Source organism: Pongo abelii, chromosome 22, assembly GCF_028885655.2.
Source record: "Pongo abelii isolate AG06213 chromosome 22, NHGRI_mPonAbe1-v2.0_pri, whole genome shotgun sequence".
NCBI classification, from domain to species: domain Eukaryota; kingdom Metazoa; phylum Chordata; class Mammalia; order Primates; family Hominidae; genus Pongo; species Pongo abelii.
In genome coordinates, this window is record NC_072007.2 from 26,350,820 (window position 1) to 26,374,917 (window position 24,098).

Genomic DNA, 24,098 nt, shown 5'->3' on the forward strand with positions numbered 1-24,098 from the left:
ACAAAGGAAGTGGACAGGGCAGCAGGAATAGATGAGGTAGCCCATGTAGAAAAACTCCAGAATTTGCTAGATTTTTTTTTTTTCTTCTGGTCACTATTTAGAATTCTTTGCTTAAATTCCCACTACCAACTTATTGTGCATATATTGTCTCAGCTCAAGAATGGAGAAGAAGGTGTTTAACTCTAGATTAGACTACCCAACCTGTGGTTTAGTAGGGTGAATAGAGTTCATAAACAAAAAACCCTGTCCTTACCAGTGTTCATCAACCATCTGCTTGCTGTGTCCAAATCAAGCCAGTCAGGAAACTCATCCCACCCTTGATAACCAGAATCAGTAATTCAACAAAGTGGACTAATTGTGCTATGTCACTCGTTTTTACTATACAGATATCTGTGGATATCTCTCCAGAACTTCATATATATGTAAGTGACTTGCTCCCAATCTTTTACATTTTATCAATATCAGCTGTGTTTTGCTTAAAAAATGAGCCTCACGTAACTAAAATTTCTAATGTAATAAAGCAAGTTAATTGTAGTGAAATCTAATTATCTGTTTACTATGATTTCATTATAAATCTTGTGGGTTTTTTTTTCTTACATTGTCCTTATGTATTAGCACCTGTGGTAAGACATATTGATCAGTTTCATCAGATAGGCATACTGCTTCAATATTGTTTGAAAAAAATCTTTATCTTTCAGCTTCATATTCTAGGAGGAACCAAATGTAACATGTACTTTTCATTTTGATTGCATATTAACTTGAGGTCATAATCTTGCTTTTAACAATCCATCTCTTATAGATTATAGATATAGGAAGTATGGAAGTACACAGAACAAACCCTGGATATATTTCCATCTTGCTTATAAAACTTGTCTTTATGTAAATGTTTAAATAAAATATTTTAGGATAAATGGTTTTTACCATTGCCTATTATGTCATTTTCTATTAAAAGTGAATTTTATACTTAATTGACTCTGATTCTTAAGGCATTAAATTCTAGTCCATTCTTCTTATGAGATAGGGTTAGTAAAATAAGTTAGTTTTATGGGATCAAAAGCTACAAATAGGCTGGGCATGCTGGCTTATACCTGTAATCCCTGCACTTTGGGAGACCAAGGCAGGAGGATCGCTTGAGACTAGAAGTTTGAAACCAGCCTGTGCAACACAGCAAGACCCCTGTCTCTATAAAGAAAAAAAATCAAGTAAAAATATCTAGAAACATACTTTCCCCAAAATGTGTATATTTCCTTATGTCATTCTGCCAATTAAAAATTGTCAGTTCCTGGATGTTACTTGGATGGTATTTTCCTAATACTAAAGCTACTTATTCTAGGCATTTGTGAGTTTTATCATTCTCAGGAAGAATAAATTAACTCAAGTGTCTTGCCTTTACTAATAATCTATAGAAGGTATAATACATTACAAAACGAGATCTCCAAAGAGAATTTATCTATGTCTGTGGGTCAGTGGAGACACATCAAGAATTAGGAGGGAGTGTACCTGCAACATTCTGAGTAAGATTTTGATGTTAAAACCAATGTGGCTTGTTAGTCTGATATGCCCCCTCTGTGCCACTAAAGATGGTGCCTACTCCTTACCACTCATACTTGCCATATCCTTTACCCATTTTTGCTTGACTTTCTACCCCAAAGTTCCTCTTGTGGGCTATGTGTGGAATGTGATGGCTTTTAAAAACATAAATTGGGGAACAAGTGTGAAAATATATGTATGAAAAACATTTTAAATATTCTAAATATTATAATTTAAACATCAAAAGACTTATTGTATATGTGCAAGATTGAAAGTTAAAAAGTGAATATAAAATTCTAAATAATAATAACTATTTCAACCTGAACCTAAAACTGTGCCTGTTGAACAGTACATGGAATATTAAATGGAATTAGGAAAGAGTTACTTGAGTGGTGAATTACATCCTGCATTGTCAGCCTATGATATCTATGTCCATATATTTTGTAGCCTAGATTCATAAAATGTATATTTTTTAAAATCGTAACACTTTTCATCAAATGGAATGATTTATTTTTAATTTGATTATAGATCAATTTTTAATTTGATTCTAGAGCCTACTTAATCATTGCTTTAGGTTCTTAAATTTCTTTTATAGAATATAGTTGAGCAGATTTTTAGGGTTTCCTTTTAGATGGTTCTGAGGTTTCTATCCATGTTAAATACTATGAGTTTATAACTTTGCAATATTCTTTTGTTACTTGCCTAAAAGCAGGTTTGTTATTTTTCTTTTTCTCAAGGAAAGCTTTAGAGAGAGAATCTAGATCTTTTAAATTTGAAAGGCATTCATGATACCCAGTTACTTCCTCTAATGATTGACTACTGTTGTAAAACCTAACGTTAATATTTAAGAAGTGGAAAATTATGGATTGTATTGTAAAATAGTCAATTAAAAGAAAAGTTTTTTTTGTGTGTGGGAATCTAGCAACTTTCATCCCATAATCCTTAAATCAAGTTTAATGTGTACTAAAAATACCAAGTTTTACTTTGAACTATTGAGATTAATACAAGACTCCCATGTTTTTTCAGATTTTCCCAGTCTTCAATGTTCTAAGGGATTTACTCTGAGACTGCTTAAACCTTCACATTTTTGATGTTCTCATTTACTCACTGGCTGTTAAAATCTCAAACCTTGTGCATCAATACTAGGAGCTCTTACTTAAAATGATTAATTGTAATGTTTTCAACAGTGGGCACTAATGTTTTTCCTTGGGGAAAAAGTCTTCCCTATATGCTTATGTGGTTCTCTTGCCTCTGTAGTTGACTTAGATTAATTTCTTTGCTAATTTTCTTGTTCAGTTGGATAGAAGAAAGCTTCAGGCTTTGTATTTCTTGAAAACCAAGAAAAGTAAGTATTACACATAAGAAAATATCCAATTTTACCACTTCTTCCCTTGGGCAGTTGACCTGTGTGCACATGTGCATGCATAGCAATCTTTTGCAGTGAACTCAGTTTTTATATGAGATCTGTTTTTCAGTATTGCAGAAAGATATCTAATCTATTTGAAAATACATTGTCAGCACCTAGTGTTCCAAAACATAGATTGAATTGAGTGTGGGAATACCGCCTAGTATTGGAAGAAAAGTAATTAAAATCATTTAGAAATTATTTTGAAGAATGCATTGCTTCAAGGTGTCATAGCCATATAAACATGACACCACCATCTTATGGAATGTACAAAAAAGGGGTGTCTCTTGTGCCAAATAAACATTCTTCAATTAACGCTTCACAATATGTAGTGTGAACTTTCCTAGTCTGTGTTTATCCCTCCTGGGGCTGCTACTTTTAATGCCTCAAAAACTGTTGCCTGTATATATTCTCCTTCTGCTGGATCTTGGGATGAATAATTGATTACAGGTGCATTTTCTCCTTGAATCTGTCTAATAAGCTGAACTAAAACTAAACTAGTACAAGAAAGCAACAAGAAAGGTCTTCTTATGATGAATTAGGTGTGCTTATATACATATAAGAGTTAGTGAGGTCCACAAGAATAAACTGGCACAATAAACTACTTGTATTTGAACACTGCTATTTGTATTGAACTATTTGTATTTGAATATAATAATTACTTTGAATTCCATAATTAATATACCTATATGGGAAACGTTTTCCACTCAGGATGTTTAGAGTCATAGATTTTGGGGGGAAAAAAGTTAGTTTATCTTATTGTGAGGGTTTGAATAGGCATTTTGATATTCATTATCTATTTGCAGGGAAATGACAAGTTTTCAAAATGAAACAGTCTTTGTTACCTGTCTCTTTTGAAAGACTTACTCTCATGCTGTTTATTTAATTGTTTTGTCTGCATTAATCTTGCTTTTTTTTTGAAATAATGCATATTCCTTTTAACTACATCTACTTATTTAAATAAAACTTTTAAATTGTGAATGGCTATGAATCACCATATCCATATAACTAGAATATGAAAATCTTAAAAAATTAATGTGCTAATAATTATAATACTCCTGTTTCTTGCGTTTCTTATACATTAATACACATTCTGAAAAAGAGGAAATGCTTATCTTAGGAGTGGCTTAAGTTGTTTTGGGCTCTTCTTCTCAGTGATAGTCATATATTTTGTAGCAGCCAAAATTCACATCTCTTTGCCAGTGTACAGACCCAAAATGTCAGGTTATTATGCATTAGTAGAAGGACATATTTTCTTCACACTTTATTAATGAATCTATTTCACGAATTTTTCTTTTCAAATGTCTATCACTGTAATTATCTTTGCTTATATTAAATTCAGTTTCACTGGATTACTTAGAATGCTGATATTCAAATAGTTTTTTGAAGCTCAGATTTCAGGCTTTGTTCAGTTCTACTTAAGAGTATTTATTACAATTAATCATTATTCCACCTGCCTCTGAGCACCTTTTACCTAGTAGTAGCAGAGGTGAGTCCAGTCTCATGCAGGAAGAACAAGGATGTGTTTGGCAGGTAAACTGATTAGTGAGTCTACATCAAGTGATTGAGTCAGCAGTTCATAACAACATAGCTAGAGCAATGCTTTTTGAACTATGGGCAGCTGTCCTTCCTCTTGATGCCTGCATCTTTAATCATTTCCAGCATTTTCTTTTCCATTTGTTATTTTCACCAGGGAAGAGAGAGCCTTATAATATTAGTCTGTTATGTTAGCTTTCCATAGATGTACACATTATTTAAATCATATGTAAATTAGATCCATCCTTCAATAAAAATTTTAAAACTAGTAAATCATCTCCTAATAATTTTTCAAAATTTAAATTACTGTTAATTTCAGATAAGGCTAATAGGCAATGGTTTTCTTGTTCTACAATACTCTTAACCTAGAACTAAGCCATGTTCTCTAATAACCAGATCTCAAGGTATATGAATTTTCTTTCATTATTGGAAACATGGTTAGTGTGACCTAAAGCTCCAACTTATTATTACATACATGGAACCCAATCTAGCTAGTTCTTTCTTATTTAAATTATCTTTCCTTAGAGCCCTTTCATTGTTCCTCTTGGGGAGGACTTAAAGGTTTTCTTGGTTCTAGTCACAATCAGAAAATATATAATGAATTTTGTACGTATAAGGTGAAAGAAGTAGAGGTACATTATTGCTTGAAAACAAGGTGTAGCACATTTTTAAAAATTACTATGTTAAATAGAATCAGCATATGTAAACAGAACACCAGCTAAACTACCCCCACCTAAGCTTCAAATGAAGACAACTGAGTAAAATGAATAAGATGTTTTCTGACATAATCACTGAAGTCTCAGAGGAAAACAGGACAGTCACAAAATTACCAGGTCTGATGAGTTAACTACTTAAAAGTGTGATTAAAAGCCAATGGAAGTGATAGGAATGGCAGCAAAAAAGCATCCTGAATGTAGAAATAGAGGTACATTCAACTGGCCAACTGGAGTAGGATTTCTGTTATCCCAATGCTTCGTGATTAGGAATGCAGCCCAGAAGGCATGGTTTTCACATTATCTCAACACATCTGCTCAGTGGATGAGTAGTGGATGATATGGAGGTTGTCTGGTAATCCTAAATGGAAGAGGATATAAGCCACGAAACAGGAGAGTGGGGAATGTGATAGAAATATGTTTGAACCTCACATGTTGTTAAGTTCTGAAGCCCTTAGAAATTTCATCTTTTAAAATTATTATTATGTTCCATTGTTATTTCTCCTCAAGAATAGACTGTGACTTTTCTTTCTTATCTTCATATTTTTAAAAAAAGTCTCTAATACCTTTTGTACAAAATCTCTAAGGAAATTTTAGGATTTCTTTAAATTCTTAACTCCGTGTTTTTCAAGGCAAACCATTCCGAATAAAGGAACACAACATTTGTGACGTATTTGAAGTATGTAAAAACTCTAAATTACGTGGATCCTAATGAATCATAGATGCAGGTTAGGTAGCTATCCTAAAAATTAGGAAGGTCAAAATACTACCTCTTTGTTTGGAAATTCCACCTCCGTGATTTGTTCATGATAGCCTTTTTGTGAGAAGGGTTTTGACTGTAAAGAATGAATGAATGAGTAAGCAGTTTTTATTAAACAAGCTCAACTTTGTTCTGTTGCTGCTGTCTCTTTGTTGTTGTAATGTATGCTTCTAATTCATGCAATACCAACATGTTTTCCCTCTCCTCAAGAAACAAGCTTTACTAAAATACCTTCACTTCTAAACAATGTGATATATATATTTGAAATTTTCTTTGAGTTAATAGAGGTCTACTTTAGAGTGTTGTCTAGAATATTGATAAAAATCTTCTTAAATACCCTCAAAGCTGCCTGAACAGGGGATGAAGGATAGTCAGAAATAGAATTACGCCTTCTATTTTCTCATACTATTTATTGAGAATTTTCTAAATAATAAAGGGGGAAAGAAGATATAAATATTATCCAAAAGAAATACAAAGGAGAAATTCTTGACGTGATGGGTACCCTGTTTACCCTGATGTGATTACACAGTACATGCCTATTTCAAAATATTTCCTGTAATCCATAAATATATATACCTAGTATCTACCCATAAATATATATACTTACTGTGTACCCATAAAAATTAAAAACTAAAAAGATTTGTCCAAGGTATATGAGCGTATACTTTCACTTTACAGTTGTAGAAGTTGGATGCCTGAGGTTTGGATAAATTACTACTTTCACAAGTCAGATTCCTTTAAAACTGGTTGGGGTTTTTGAGAACGCATCCAATGTATCTGCTCCTGCTCTAGTGAAGAAGTCCTCGACTACTGCTACTCAGGACAAAATCATCATGGTGCATGGAAGAAACCAGTAAAAGGACCTGTAAATATTAGATTTTTCTGACTTGTTCACTTGCCTCTTCCTCCTTCCCATAAGTGGACTCTTTTTTTTAGGGTCTATGTGCAAGCAGTTTTTTTTAAATATAATCATAAAAGTTGCTTTTTCAAAGGAGTCTAAAATGCATTTCATATTTGTCGTTGTTTTCTTTAAATCTAGAACTCTTTTGGAAGGGATATGTAACTTGAGATGGCATTGTTATAGTTTGGAAACTGTATTCATCTGCTTCTTCAACTCAAAAGAACAGTGCCTTCAGATCCTGAAAACTTAACTAGTTGTCTCTATTTATTTTTACCCCACTACAGCTTATGTACCTTGATCAATAGGAGTTCAGACTTTATCCTCTTGTTTTTGCTGCATTTCACGTCTTCCAAAATCAACAACTCTGTCATTGAATTCCAGACACATAAAGCCAAGTTTAAGAAATCGTCATGAATTGGGATTTTTTTTTTTCTCCATCTAACAAAATTTACTTTAAAAGTAGCAGGCAAAGTAACTCCAGATCAATCTGTTATGAGGAAATGTTATTTTATGTTTATATGGCACTTTTTGTTTTCAATGGTTTTAAAGTTGCAAAATTGCTGTTCCATTCCACTGTGGTAGTATAATGCGTTTTCAAAGGAAGAAACCGAAGCCTTGAGGTGTTAAGTATCCTGTCTGTAGTTGCACAATGAACACGGCAGAGACAAAATCAGAACTCAGTTTCTAAGTTTTGTTTTATTTCATCTCTCTTTTACATCTCTTTTACATATTAAATTCTCAAATTAGAAGTGTGATGTGCTTTCAAATTTAATTTAGACCCCTAAAAAATACTTTTTCTGTGATACATTTATGCTTACTTTTCTATAGTCTAAATGATTATTTTCAAAAAGTTTTAAAAAGTAGTTAGAAATATGAATGATACAGGAATGCAAAAAGAAGCCTCCAAACTGATAGATTTTATTCTGGTAAAACTAAAACGCTCATGGAAGTTTTGTTATAAATTTTTTTCCAAGAGTTGACTTTATTCCTCTGGAAATAACATCATGATGCATCACTAAATGGTCTACTTTATCATGAAACTTGAGAAGACCACATGGGATAGAATATTTAAGTTCCTGAAATTAATGACTTAAGTTTTCTTGAACATTAAGGTATTCAGTGACTACTCTCACAGGCTTACTAGATAGTGAAAAGTCTAATCTCTAGCTGAATCTTCAGTCATATAATGTGTAGTTGGATAAGAAGTGAATGGACAACACAATAGTTAAGTAATGAGCCAATGGAAAAATGAATGAATGAAACTGACAAGCAAAGGCTCTAATGAATTCATATTAGATATTATGGTTTTATGCTTGACACATTATAGAATTCAAATAAAAATGGAAAATATCTCTAGGATATCAATTATTCAGTTATGCCAAAGTTATTCAGCTGCTTTAAATCATTATAACCGTCTCACTTCTACAATGTTATACAAAGGAGAGAATTCAAATAGAGGAAAAAGACACATGGGAAAAAGTATTCATTTTAACACTATACATTTGATCCCCAATTTTTTGGGGGGGTGTGGGGGATGGAGTCTCACTCTGTTGCCCAGGCTGGAGTGCAGTGGCGCTATCTTGGCTCACTGCAACCTCTGCCTCCCGGGTTCAAGCAATTCTCCTGCCTCAGCCTCCCTAGTAGCTGAGACTACAGGCACGTGCCACCACGCCTGGCTAATTTTTTGTATTTTTAGTAGAGACGGTGTTTCACCATGTTAGCCAGGATGGTCTCGATCTCCTGACCTCATGATCCACCCGCCTTGGCCTCCCAAAGTGCTGGGATTACAGGCGTGAGCCACTGTGCCTGGCCATGTTCCCAAATTTGAAGCCCTAGAGATTCTCAACATTTGGGAATTTGTTAAACAAATACATTCCTGAGATGAAATTTTTCACAGCTATTTAAAATATTGATTAGTCCAATAGTAACGTGAAAGAAAGAACATGAGCTTTGGGATCAGAAAAACCTATATTTGAGTCCTCTGTCACTTCCAAAATGTTCCAAATATAAAGAAACTCCTGGAATCTGTGTGCACTCTTACAGTTTCTTTGTAGAATCCTCCCTGACCTGACATAGACTGCTTATCCTATGGTGTACTGAGATTTAACACTGTGCTTGCAGAGAGACCAATTTAATTTTGAGAGGTTATCTGACTAAAGACTTAAGAAAGGAATGAATGGAATCAGATAGGCCACAATCAAATTCTGGCCACTTACTAGTGATACCACATTGGGTACATTACTTCTTTGAAGCTCAGATTTCTTGTCAATAAATTGCTAATAATTATACCGTTTACCCAGTGAATGATTAAATGGCATTATATGTACTAGCACCTTGCTAGGTACGAATTTGGTATTAAGTACATACTAATTGTTAGCATTGTTGTTGTGTGTCTTATGCTAGTCTAAAACTTTTACTCAAAAAGATTTTAGTCGGTCATTTACGCCCAAAGTATTACTTCTTAGTACACCAAACACCCTGTCTGACCAAACCCCCAATCCAACTGCCTGGCCATTTTTCCTAGTAACATTCCTTGTATAAGCCAGCATTTTTGCAGTTCTAGTCATTTCCCCCAAACTCTGTGAATTCCCACCCTGAGCCTTTCCTCCTGCTCAGCCCAGAGACTATGTCTTTTCTCCCTCTTCTAGATTTTCCTGTTGAACAGTCCTTTTCCTTCAAGGTTTAACTCAAGTGGAGCTTCCTGCTGGAAGCCTTCTATAAAGCATTCAGTATTTACTGTCTTTTTCTCCTGTGTTTTTATAGCACTTTGTATTTGAGAGAATGCTTCACACTTTCCACAGATCACAATTTCTGTATCTGACTCTCTACCATATATTAAACTTTTTGAAGACAGAAGCTATTTCTCCCTTCATTTTTGTAATTCTTTTAGCAACTTAGTAACTTCCACTCAGTGGATATTTATAAAATATATGTCAAATTAAATTCAAGTGACTGAAAGCTCTAGAAATAACCTTGTGTACACAGATGTGCCATTTGAAGTGCCCATTTGAATATGATTTTTTAAATTTTTACATATTGAATTTTCACATACATAAAGTTGGTTCTAAAAGGCTAAAAGTATTGGTATACTTGACACAGAATCACTCCCCCCTCACATTTCATTTTAATTTATTGCACAGATAGAAAGCTAATGGGTACCATTATATGGACATAATCTTTCCAGCTGGGCTAGTTCATGAACAAAGCATATTAGGTAATTTACAAGCTCTATCCTGGCTTGCTTAAAACAGTACCTGTAACATTTTGGGAAATTTTACTAGTTTAAGAGAGGGAGAGATAAGTGAACTGATTTACATGGTCGATTTGGAAGACTTATGGATCCTCTGGAAAGAAAATAAACTCAAGAGTTTTCAAATATAATGTCTTATAATTCACTCTTTAGAAAGGAAGAAATTGTAGTTCTTTAAAACTGATTAACTATGAAGATGGTAAGATTGGGGGAAAGCATAGGCTAAAACTTGGCCTGAACATGAGTGTCAGCTGATCTTGAGTTTCTAATTTTAGTGTAATTAAAATAAAAATTTTTAATAGCTTCAACCATTGCCACATAATATTAATTAGGCCTCCAAAGACAAGAAAAGCTCCTCTATGAACCACTTTTACAGGAATCTCTGTGCCGTCTTAGAGTTTCAAGTCTGAGACTTGAAAGATTGAAACTACAAAATTCTGTGTGTATGTGTGTGTCTCTCTCTCTATCTGTCTTTCTCTCTCTATGTGTGTGTGTCTCTCTCTCACACAGACACACACACAGACACACACACACACACACGCACATAATTTTCTCCCAAAAAATTTACACCCAAATTAATGGCGTGTTCCTTTTTGACAAAGACTTTGGCTAAACCCTCTTGTAAAACATTCTAAAATGGCTAGTGATATCTACCTACTGACAAGGAGTCAGTGTAATCAATAACCCAATCAAACACTCAAAATGCTTAACTATAATCTTAGGATTTTTAAATATCCTGATTATTTTCACTTGGTACTTCATATTGAATGAATATCACCAAGATCCGACTTGATAGGCTGGGCGCAGTGGCTCACGCCTGTAATCACAGCACTTTGGGAGGCCGAGGCGGGCAGATCACGGGAGGTCAGGACTTTGAGACAAGCCTGGCCAACATGGTGAAACCCCGCCTCTACTAAAAATACAAAAATTAGCTGGGCGTGGTGGTGGGTGCCTGTAATTCCAGCTACTCGGGAGACTGAGGCAGAACCCGGGAGGCGGAGCTTGCAGTGAGCTGAGATAGTGCCACTGCACTCCAGCCTGGAGACGGAGCTAGACTCCGTCTCAAAAAAAAAGTGGCTGGACTTCCCAGAGTTTGGTTGGCAAAGAAGACCCATCAAATTTTAAAATGATCAAGGTCATTGTAGACTTTGAAAAATCTTTATTTCTGTTTGTATAGAATGGTGAACTTAATTCGTGAGAATTTTGCAAGTCAGTATAAGGTCCAATTCTCCTTCTTCAGAAATGGAGAAGAACTTGTTTAAATATTACATATTTTTCTTTAAATAATAAAGAGACAATTCCTATTAAATCTTAATTTGGAAGTATTGTTTGATTGTGGAAGATTCTAGAATGCATGTTAAGAATCTGATTTTGTCTATGAGCCCCTTCCCTGTTTCACTCCATGGTTTTCTCCAGTCCCACCTTCCAATATTCTCATCATATTCTACTTTGTCCAAAAAGACTAAACTTTTCACCCTTCTCTGAATATACATTTTCATTACTTTCCACCAAACTACTTTTAAATATCTAAAATTCTACCATTTTCCAAGGAGACTTATGTGCTATTACAAACAAAATAGGCATATAAACAAATAACTAATATAAATAAAAGTTGCCTTAATCATTACAAAACCATTATTAGGATTAAAAAGCCCTTACTAAATAATAATCAAACATAATTTTAGAGCTAGTTTAATGGCAATTATATTTCAATACATACTTTAAAAATGTATGTTGTGACTCTTTAACACCTAGCTCTAAGAAATTAAAACTATTATCACAATATTTTATATATATGATTAACAAAAAACTTGCAATATTAATAAAATGCCGTGTTTCTCTACTCTTTAAAAAGAGTTAAGCTAATATCAATGTACTAAGTAATAAGAGTAAAATATGTTCACAAATAGACATGGAATATTCATCTATGTTAGAACTTTCTCCTTCAGTCTATCAGCTCAAATCTATATGAGAAACCTATTTTTAGTTCTTGTAAAAGAATAAAGCATGGCACCCATTTTTAGTTTAGCAAGCTCATAGTGACACATAGAGCATTTTTCTATAGAGTTTTCATAGCATATGTTGTGTGGATCACATACTAAATATTTATTTTGTAATTTACAGTCTAGAGGAATTATGAAAAAAGAAACTGGGTAAAAAATATTAGATCAAACTTTGATAATAATAAGTTTAAGTAAGAAACTAACTTTTGAAATTTACATGTTAGCTGGGCATATTTCAAGATATCATCTGTTGGGCAACACCTAAAACAAGTTGTTTTCTAATAAGGTTTACCCCCCACCACCCCCTTTTTTTTCTTTTAGCTGAATTGTTATGTTTTTTTCTGAACAAGTATTTGTGTGACAGTTTCTACTGCTATTGGTTCAGTTGACATTCTATCATAAATAATGAAAATTCTTGGATATTTTTACTCTTACCAATATAGTAAATCTTCACTTACATTAATATATGTAAATTGTCATATGTTACACATGCTTTAGAAACATTGTATATTTGAATAACTATATGTATGTACATCACAGGACCACAGGATTCTGGAATACTTGTGAATTAAAATCATTAAAATGTTTATAAACTGAAAACTCTGTCATGCGAATTTACTTATGAAGAATACCTTAATATCACAGTAGAGAACAGAGTATGGGAGATGTTTAATTTTAGTACAGTTTTAAAACAATGATATGTTTAACTGGCTACTTACTTTTAAATGATATATTCATAAACTTTAGCAATGTTCATTCACAAATTTTCCCTATAAATTTAACTTTCCCTGTACTAATCAAGGATATAAGTTAGTAGACTCTAGTTACTTCTGGATTGCTTGGTTCATATCTTAAAAAGGAGAGATTTTTTTTAAATGGTATTTACTCAGAAAGTAATGACATTTTTTAAGAGAGAGAATTTGGCATTTTACATTTGAGAAGCAATGGTATTGGCAGATGTATATCAGGATTTTAAAAATTCCTTGCAAAAATATGCATATTCCAGCCAGCTGGAAACAACATGAGACCTTTATTCTACGGGAGATCTAGAGAGGTTGTGTGCCTCTCTAGATCCCCTTCCTCCACATCCTACAGTGAGTTAATAACCAGTGGTGGGCAAGAATGCAGATTGCCTGCCTTTTGGGTAGGTGTAATTTTTCATTACCTTGAAAGTCTTAAAGGTAATCCTCGAATATCAAATACTTTATTATTCATTAAATCACTTTTCTAACTGTTCCAGACCATGTTTCTATAGCCTGTGTACACAGTGATTGACACACAAAAATCAGTCACATTTAACAAGTGCATGAACTTAAACATCTGTATATGAATTTAATATCTAATTGTGAATTGCAACTCACTATGTGATCACCATCTGTCATTCAGCATGAACTGAGAACTATACATTATCGCTATTCATTGGTTCAATCTTTTTCAAGGCACAATGCCTAAGGAAGTTACTGATTATTGATCCACCATAATTGAAATGCCCACACATTTGAAAAAGATGGTTAAATAATGAAAATCACTTGTTTCCCTGTATATTGATTTAACTAAAGAAAGAAAAGTAAAATGCATTTGTGGTTCACTTGTACATTGTTTTTCTAACCACAATAAAAACTGACTTGAGAAGTTTGTCAGACATATATATTTATTTCACAAGTGGGTATCTTTTTGATGGTTTTTGTGAAGAAAATGATGCATTGGAATTGATATATTGTGCATAATATAAATGCCAATAATACACTTATTCTTCTAGATTTTTATGTATTCTAAATTTATCCAATTATTATGTAGGGCTGTTTACATCGAACTGCCCTGTTTTTGCTTTGGGGAGTCTTAGCTTTTGCCCTATGTACAGTTCTGTGCTTCTAAGGCAGAACAAAAGTTGTTGGTGCTCGTGGGTTTCTCTCCGTCTTGTGCCAGAATCACTTCCCTGCAAGACTGCTTATGGAACATTCCTAACCCACATTTGTTTCTCCCAGGACTCTGGCTCCTTTGAGGGATTTGCCTGCCTAGCTTGATGGAGGTATTCCAGCTCTGCTTTCTTTCAGATAATATTTCTATTCATTTTATCTAAATAAAGGATTGTATTAGCTAAAAGCGATTGAACTTGAGATATAAGTAGGTACCTTTCTAGTATCTGGTTTTGTTACAGGTTCTTATGGCTGATTTTCTGCCTGTAATGTAGTATTTTAATAGAACCGTCTTTAAATAGCAACAACTCCTACGAAAAAGTTTCAAGGAAACCTATGCAAGCTTTTTGAAAGAAATTGGCATTTAAGTGCTTAATTCAATTAGCAACTCGTAAAGTCTATATTCACTGGGATGCAAATAGCCTTTATAAGCATTAATTTCATGACATGAACATTTTGTAGAAGTGAATGTAGAGTTTGTAGATCCTTAGGCAAATCTTCACTGTCAGTTGAATTTATTTAAAGAGCTTTTCTGGTCACCTTTGAACCTCAATGATTTCTCCAGATGTACAGAAGTGAACAATGTAAAAATCTTGCTGTTTCAGCAGAACTGATTCCAGCTGGCTGGGAACTGGATCTGCAAGTCATTGGTTACAGCTGTGTTTCGATTTATGTGATGGTTGAAAAAATAAATTACCCGATTAGATGGCTAGAAAGAGGACTCTTTGTTTAGCCCTTGTGTGGGGACTGAAAGTGTTTATGGTGCTGTTTTCCACGCAGTCTTTGCAAAGTAAGCCGGACAAATAGACTTATTCAATGCTTCTAAGAAATGTTGCATATTCAGCTTTAATTCTTTACTAAAGAAACTGTATTTTTTTTATAGTGCTGTCATCCAGCAAATGTTTTAAAGGTCTAGCATTTAAGAGAAGCAGTACGTTTTCTGTCCTACTGAGCACTGCATTCAGTAATTGAAAAGCAGTTTTCTTTTGTTTAATGTGTACTTTAAAACATGTCTTTGTCACGCATGGGAATGGGAATACATTTTCTCTTAAACTCAATACTTTATAATAGCAAAGTATCTGAACATAAGTTCTAACAACCCTTTTCCTCAGTGAGTTATGGCTAGTGTCACATAAGAGAAAATACATTAATTAAATTGCTGTATAAAGAAATATAGTCAAACATTACTGTAAAAAATTAACATGCCTGTGGGCCACTTAGGCTATTAGGCTTTTGAAATTGTGAATGTTTTCTTTGTTACAAAAGTAAAGTTTTGTATGGAGAGTTTGGAAGGGCGTTAATCAGCATATAACTTTCCAGGCTAGTAAAAGTCAAAATGCTAACTCTTGGAGCTTTGATATACAGAGCCTAACAAAATACCTCCCCAAAGAGACTAATATATGAACACTATCTTGTGTGAGGAGTTTTTTGTTTGTTCTATTGCATTATTTTTTAAGGTAACTTAACTTGGATCATTCTGTTTCCTAAGTTATAAGCTGTCAGAACCAATGAATTGTTTAGAGCTCACCCAGTTCTACTGTGGCATTAAAAAAGTGAGCAATGGCTCTGGAAAAGATAGCTACGATGATATGTCTTCATCATTATTTTCTCAAACACTGATTTGCTAAATGATTTCAATATTTTTGGGAAGTTTTTTTTTTTCTTTAATGCTTTCTAAACTCCTGAAAAGGGCCCACATTCTTCAGTGAACTTGAAACTGAGGCCAAGCACTTGACTAGGTGTCACAAAGTCTCCTAAGTTCAGTAGCAGTTCAGTGTGGGGAACACCCGGGAATGTGTTATGTTTTCCAAGAAAATAGAAAATTCTTTGTCTTTTTCCTTTCTTAAACAGCTATATATTATGGAATTTAAAGATGCAGAATAAATAAGCATAATGTATCTAATAGGAGGCGAAGGTGGGATTGATCTGTCTTGAATTGAAAGAGTTTTGCTATGTTACGCTATTTTCTTGATCAATGAAAGTATACCTTCTAACCCTTAACAAAATCAATACAATTGATTGGAAAAGATAGAACAAAGTATGAGAATGCAGAATACACTTGAACCTTCATTGTGCAGAAATATTTAAATGATGTTTATAATGCTTAGAAGCATTTTCCACTAACTCCATGTAATGGAAGCTTCTTTAACCAAGATTGAAGACCTTAAGTAACAGAGTTTGAGAATATGCTATAGTGGCATCCTTCATGGAATAACATGCTTTTTGTTTTGTTGTTGTTGTTTTTTTTTAAGTTAAACATCTCACATTACTTATACTTCTAAAAGTGGGAGCAATTTCTATTACTGAGCATAGAGATAGCAAAGTGAAATTCAATCTTGAAAAGAATGTGTATAAATTAATATGAAAAACTTAGAAAAAGGTATCTATAAAGAGAGAGCACTTTTTAATTTAAAATAATTTGCTCTATATTTTGTGCTCCCGCTAACTGTCATAATTAGTAGATAAAGCATTTTCTTTTCTTATGAAAAGAACCCTACAAAATTAGCATATTTTTTACACAAAAGAAAACTCTAAAAATCTAGAATAAAAATGATTATGCACAGTCAGTATAATACCTATCCATTAATAACTTTATTCCCCTTCAGTTAAGGAGCACTTGAAAAATGAGTATTTTTTGAAACCAAAAAAGATGTTTTTAAGGTTTTTGCAAGTTGATAGAGAATTTTTAACCTATGATTCACCTGTTTCTCTGGTTTCCTTTGTATTTCAAATTTCAGAAATCCACTTAAGGAGGTTTTATAAACTATATGTCTTATCTTGACAAATTTTAAATGCCTTATTAAAGCTAAAGTGTGTCTATTAGATCAATGAATCCTAAAATTTTTTTTAATCACATAGGCTAATTTTTGCAGTCATCCAATGAAATTATGAGGTTTTCTCCCCAGCGCCTATGCCATAACTGTGTTTACACATTTTTAAATCTTAGAAAATTACTATCTAGTTATAAAATGAAAATATTTTATATAGCATTTCAAATAATTAAACATTTCAGTGGAAATAAAGTAATCTACATAAAAGATGTAGTATAACATTTTGAAGTTGCCATATTATGCAGCTAATGTGAAATGATACAATTTTTTTTTTTGAGGTGGAGTCTCACTCTGTTGCCCAGGCTAGAGTGCAGTGGCCTGATCTCGGCTCAGCACAACCTCTGCCTCCTGGGCTCAAGCAATTCTCCTGTTTCAGCCTCCTGAATAGCTGGGACTACAGGCGCACACCACAACGCCCAGCTAATTTTTGTATTTTTAGTAGAGATGGGGTTTCACCATATTGGTCAGGCTGGTCTCGAACTCCTGACCTTAGGTGATTGACCTGCCTCAGCCTCCCAAAGTGCTGCAATTACAGGAATGAGCCACCACGCATGGCCTGAGAACATACACATTTTTGAAATTCAGCTACGAGGTGAGATACCACAGGGATATAGGAAGAGGCTATGTCATTAGCTTTACTGGGGATAAATGCTACTGGACAGTTATTATGAGGGTTAAATTAGATAATTATATAAACAGATATCTAAATAGCAGATAGTAATTACCAGGATGTGTTTCCAATTGTACTGTCCTTCCATTGCACAGAATTTTAGGGCTAAATTGGGCTTTGGAGATAACCTAGTCCTCTCTCCTCATTTTAAAAATAAGAGAACTTAGGTTCCAAGAGTTAAATGACTTATCCAAGATGATAAACATTATTAATTACAGAATTGGCACTAGAACTAGTTTTTCTCACTCTTAGATTGGTTATTTTTCTACTTTCTCACTTTGTTTCATGGTGTTGTACTTAGCCTACCATATGGAAAATAGTATTTTTCTATAGTTACGTTACTTAAAACATAAATTTTTATTGATCCTGTGCCATAATATTCAGAGTCTAAATACAACAGTAATTCTGAAGCCATTTGAAGGCTTCTCACTTATATTCATTCTTAAAAAGCCAGGATTAATTGTTTTCTCTCTCACCTGTTAGGAAGCACATCAACCCGGCAGAAACATTACTTATTAGTATGTACAATATGGAGAACTATTGAAAAATGCTCTTCCAGATTTGTGTGTGTGTATATATATATTTATTTTATTTATTTATTTTTTTGAGACAGAGTCTCGCTCTGTTACCCAGGCTGGCGTGATCTCGGCTCACTGCAGCATCTGCCTCCTGAGATCAAGCAATTCTCCTGCCTCAGCCTCTAGAGTAGCTGTAACTACAGGTGTGCACCAACATGCTCGGCTAATTTTTGTATTTTTAGTAGGGTGGGTTTTCACCATGTTGGCCAGGCTGGTCTTGAACTCCTTACCTCAGGTGATCCACCCGCCTCTGCCTCCAAAAGTGCTGGGATTACAGGAGTGAGCCACTGCGCCTGGCCTCAGATTTGTATATAATTTGTTAGGGTATAATTTTTGTGGTCTCCAAATTGCCCCTCATTATCATTCCCTGCCTTTTCCCTGAAAGAGAAACACTCCACCAGCATCCTCAAGACCTAGTTGTTCCTATGTGTGGTTGCACAACAAGGTTCACATCACTTTTAGCTCAAGACCTTCTTCAAGTTCTTCTTCTTGCTCTGTTCCCTCATCTCAGTGTCATCTCTGTAGTGTGCTTTGAATGAGGTCCCCTTGTGGATACTGATGACTAACAGACTAGATTGGAAAGTGGGTTGTACACTTCCGGAGAGCAGAAAAGGGGAGACGGCAAGAGGAAAGAAAACAAGGAAGGGAAGGCATGAAAAAGAGATTGCTACAATGAATTACAATCACTTTTTTTTTTTGTATTACTAAATGCAAGAATGAACATTAGATTTTTACATGCCAGGATCATTCCTAAAAGGAGGAGAAATCTCTGATTATTTGTTTTTCCATGGTAGTTGTGATATTCTACACTTACATATATCAAAAGAAAGAGAAAGAAAGTAATTTCAGGTTGGCAAACCTATTGCATCCTGGTCATAAAGTGCCTGAATTTAACACTGAGTCATTTTCTTGTCCAAACACTAAAATCTTAAAAGAAAATATAGGTCAAGTTTTTTTTTTCCTTGTTAAAAACCAATGATATCTTTCATCGTCAACCTTTTAAAGTAATAACTCATATAAATTTACATTTTACGTTATTTAATTTTGCTTAAAATAATTAGTTCTAGAATCTGATTTGTAAATCAAAATTGTCATACCAAGGTACACACACACACACGCACTCACAAACACGCTCGTATCATCTGGGATTTTTTTCTCAGTTAATTCCGTAGAAAATTCCTAACCAGGGCTGGGAGTGGTGGCTCATGCCTGTAATCCCAGCACTTTGGGAGGCCGAGGTGGGCAGACCACAAGGTCAGGAGTTCGAGACCAGCCTGGCCAACATGGTGAAACTCCTGTCTCAAGTAAAAATACAAAAATTAGACAGGCATGGTGGCACGCTCCTGTAATCCCAGCTACTCAGGAGGCTGAGGCAGGAGAATCACTTGAATCCGGGAGGCCGAGGTTGCAGTGAGCCAAGATCGCGCCATTGCACTCCAGCCTGGGCGACAGAGCAATGTTCCATCTCAAAAACAAAAACAGAAAAAAGAAAATTCCCAACCAGTTCATCCTAGTCCACAAGAATCTGATTTTTGTCTCCCTTGCCCTTTAATTACTCTTCCTTGTCTCCTAAAAAACAAACAAACAAACAAACAAACAAACAAAACGCAACAATTTTGTATGCTCCTAACTGCTGATTGCTCCTTATTTTAACAGGATTTTTAGAAAAGATTTTTTTTTTTTTTGAATTTTTGCTACTCACACTACTATTACATCACTTCTTTACTGAAAGCAGAAATATGTAATATGTGTTGTTTGGCTCCAAAAAGAGAATGACTCTCATTTCTGGAAAAGTTAGACAAATAAACACCTCATATTTATTCGGAGACTTTAGCTTGAGTAGTTTTTTTGTGTCTTCTGATAGCATTGTTATCAACTATTTCAAAGTTAGTATCTATATACCCTTTTTCCTTAAGTAATCATGCATATTTCCAGACTATTAGTAAATAAAAACAATAGATACTCTTCAGTCAAAAGAAATTCTCTTTATTTTAGATCTTCAAATAAATCAACATAGTTTCATTCTCTTAAAAGAGACTTGAAAGAAAATATTGAGATCCAATAATCAATTATGCTATAAAACTTTTCACAAGGAAAATTTAAATCAACAGTCTCCTATAAAACTTTCTGCAGGGTTGGAAATGTTTTATATCCAGGCTATTCAAAATGGTATCCATCACGATGTGCCCTTCTATACATTTGAAACATGGCTAGGGCAACAGAAAAAAGAAAATGAATTTTCACTTTAATTTAAATTTAAATAGCTACACGTGGCTGGTCACAGCTTATTGGAGAATGCAGGTTAAGTAAAACAAAGAAAAAATGCAAGTAATAAACAATAAATTCTGCACATCCATGAATTTTGAGTCAAAATTTGAACTGTAGTTGATTTTTTGTCTTTTGTCTTCTATCCTTCTTACTCCAAATCTCACTAAAGAATTTAAATATGATCCCCTTCTTAGCACTGATTTCAAATGGCATTTATAAGAAATAAAAGATTCCTGCCTTAGTAGTCAGGTAGAAGACAGGTTGTATTAAAGTATTTCAGAGTAGTCAGTTATTACTTCCTTTAACTGAAAATATTTTTTACCATTAAATTCATATCTATCTTTCTTATTTTTTAGAAAGTTAACAGAACAAGTCTCCAAAAACACAAAAATAGTTGATCTAGCAAGGCAATACTTGCATTATACGACTTAAATTAAATGTAAAACAGCATCAAAATTTTACTTTGTAAGTATTTTAGCCATAGTCAAAGTATAAACTCTGATTTCGGGATGCTTTTGTATTGATGATAAGATGTTAACAATCAGAAGAGACCTTATACCTGTATATATGACAGTGGTAATTGGACTAATTGATTACAACATCTTCTTTCAAATAAATATGATTTAATCAAGTCTGCATTCCCATTGGCCTTAACGGAAGTCCTACCAGAAGCCTGTGCACTCGGACCTGGCTAACCTCTATCTGGATATAAATATTTTAAATGCGTGGCCATTCAGTTCTAAGTATGAATTTTTTTTTGTGAATATTTATTCCTCTTGATTTTCTAAACTCCTCAGTTAACATTGTTATGCCTTCTGTAAAGTTAAGGCCTCCGTGTGTGTATATCTCTGTATGTAATAGAGAGATAGCATGGATTAGGGGAAAAAAAAAGTTGTATTTGCATTTGTTGTTTCTGATTCACAGAGCTAAGAGTGCAGTGCTAATGTGGAGTCCACAGAGCTGGGATATCAGTAGGCAGTTGCTGTAAGCACATGTTCAATTATTAAAATAGTCGACATTTTATGTCTGATAGCCATAGCGAGGTCATGACATTAATTTATCCAAAGTATTGTGGGCAACTGTCTAGAAAAATAAATAGCATAAAGGACACAGATGCCAGAGAGCTAAAAAAGAAAAAAAAAAATTGGGTCTGAGCAAAGAGAGATTAAGAGATGACCAATTTATTTAATCCACATAGAACAGGAAGAAGTCAGCAGGTGTCTCAATGTTAATGACAAGTATTTTAAGCTATGCTGCGCATGCGTTAATTTTTGCTTTAGTTTTTCATTAGGTTCTAAGCTTGTTGAATACTACTCCTATTCTTCCGTGTCAGAAACTTAATTTCATATTTTATTGTTGCTTCAATGCTTAGGGATTCTTTGCTACCTGTTTCCTTCTCTCCTTTTTCATTCTTCCCTTCCCTCTTCCCATTTCTGTGTTTCCCTTTCTTCTTCCCTGTTATTATTTTCCTTCTTGCCTTTCTCTCTCATGAGAATATATTCTTAATTCTGTTTCCTTCTGTTGCCAACTTCTTTTTCTATTTTTATTCTTGCGTTTGAGAGGTTTCTTTTTCCTTTTGCTTTCAGATCAGGAGGCTGTGGGAACTGATCTTAGAGATGCATACCCTACTACCGATGCTTCTATCTCTTTATAGGTTGTGTGATGTTTTCTTTGGAACCTCTGCGAATGGTTGTCCTTGTTTGTTGCCACAGATCTGTTGCCAATCTGCTACCTTAGTTGAGCCTGCAGTGCCGCACTGCATGCTGGGATCTGTCTGTGTGAGTAAACTGAAATTTCCACAGCACCAGACAGCATTCGAGTTGGCTTGAGAATTGCCGTACTTTGCTTCCCTTTGTATGTATTTCTTGTATGCTGCAGAGTCACTGATGGCTAGCTCTGTCTGGCAAGTGATTCAGAAATGCTGTTTATGTAGAGAGGAAAGGTAGGCACTTTACCACACTCTGTCATTAAAGGGAGCAATTGAAGAACAAAGGAACTGAGTAAATACCTATATATTGCCTTTTGTGTTGTGAAACACTGTAGCACAAACACATTTGTGTTCAGCCAAATGTTTTACTTCCTTTTGTAATAATGCATATAGTAGGTTGTCTCCACATATGTACAAGAATCCATATTTTATTTAAACGTATATAGTCAATTGTTCACATTTATAGGCTGCAAACATGTCTCAATCTCAAAGACTTTTACATATCCACTCCCCACACAGCTATTTGTTGTTATTTTAAAAGTTCTTGAATTAAAAAAAAAATAAAATATACGAATATCTCTGTTGGTTGATTTTATTAAGCAACTTAGGATTTCAACACAGTTTAAATCATATTGATGACTCAGATCCTGGCAGGTCTTACAATTCCTGTGAAATGAGAGCACAGCTAATAAAAATATTAAGCAATTACTTTTATTAAAATCATAGGGTTTTTTTTTCATTATCACATAGAAATGATTGATCTATACAGATTGTTCTCACTCATGTGTCTTTTGGGCTGCTTGGGGGCTCCATATAGAAGGTGGAAAGTCCCCTTTGCTCTTCCTTGGACCAAGGTGGGGAAAATGAAGGCGTGGAATACAATCTAGGGCTATTAAAGAATTGCTGGCATTACTTCTCTCTATCACATGTGAGCCTGGCTGCCTGCTTCCTGAGGTAGGGGATCCAGGATGAGACTGTCCAGGAGCCTGTTTCCACAACTGCATTTGGAGATCCGTCTTATTGATTAGGGGGGGAAAGGGGTGGGGATCAGGAGTGTGAGGTGAGGGGAGGACCAACTGACGACTGGCTCAATGAAGCACAAGACATTTTCTTCCGGAAAGATGTCAAACAACTGAGAAACAGCCAGAGAGGAAGTAGAAAGGTGGAAAAATGAGGAGACCCTGGAAGAAATGAAGGCATTTCCTATGAGACAGCCTTGGGGCTTTTTCTTTTCTTTTTTTTTTTGCTTCCATCATCTGACCTGCAAAGGCTAGAGTGACAGCGTCATGCAAATGCTGCAGTCCAGCAGGTCTGGGAGAGGGTGGATGCTAGACTGTGAGTTAATGTTAATGATGAGCGCAGTGAAAATACCAGCCGCTGCCACCCCCTGCTCACAGAAGCGCTCTGAGTCAGCATCAGATGCTTTGCCTCGCCTCTCGCTGTGTGTCTGTATGCCTGTGTGCGCGCGCGTGCTCGCTCGGGCATCCGTGTCTAGCCGAGGGGAGGGGGTGGCGTGTGAGTGCGTGGAGGGTAAAAGCCAGTCAGTCAGTGAGAAGCAAAGGTACGTTGGAGAGCAACTAAAATCTGACTGATTTCCATCTTTGGAGCATCAGATGTATTCCCTAAGGAGGATGGGTCTCCGTGATGGGGGTGGTATAATTATGTTAATGTCATATTTATGGAGGGGTGAGATTTTTCATTCTGATAATTGGTTGAATGCTATGGTCAAAAATTGTAAAGCCATATTCAGTTTTAGGGAAAAGCATGGACTTCGATCTAAGGGCTGTTTTATTTTTTCGCTTTTTGTGAGTGCTGCTTTTTTGTTTTTTTGGTTTTTGTTTTTTAACTATTTATTTTAAGCCATAAGTGATTCAGTATGGGAAATCAAATGATAAACAGAAAGAGATCTTATATAATGATGCATTACATCATGGAGCAGAATATTTAAAGTCTTACAAGGCAGAGTAAAGATCTGGACAGGGGGTGGGGGGTGGTGGTTGGAAAGGGGTGTGGTACTAGGGTGGAGGAG

At 34.8% G+C, this 24,098-nt stretch overlaps 1 protein-coding gene across 6 annotated transcripts in view; it reads left to right on the forward strand.

The window, feature by feature from the left end:
* Positions 1-24,098, forward strand: part of LOC100936428 (uncharacterized) — a 600,254-nt gene that overhangs the window by 520,984 nt on the left and 55,172 nt on the right. For all 6 annotated transcript variants that reach the window (XR_008517430.2, XR_008517435.2, XR_008517431.2 and 3 more), the window contains exon 5: positions 387-23,630. The gene's annotated coding sequence lies outside the window, so the exon portion shown is untranslated. The remainder of the gene's footprint in view (positions 1-386; positions 23,631-24,098) is intronic.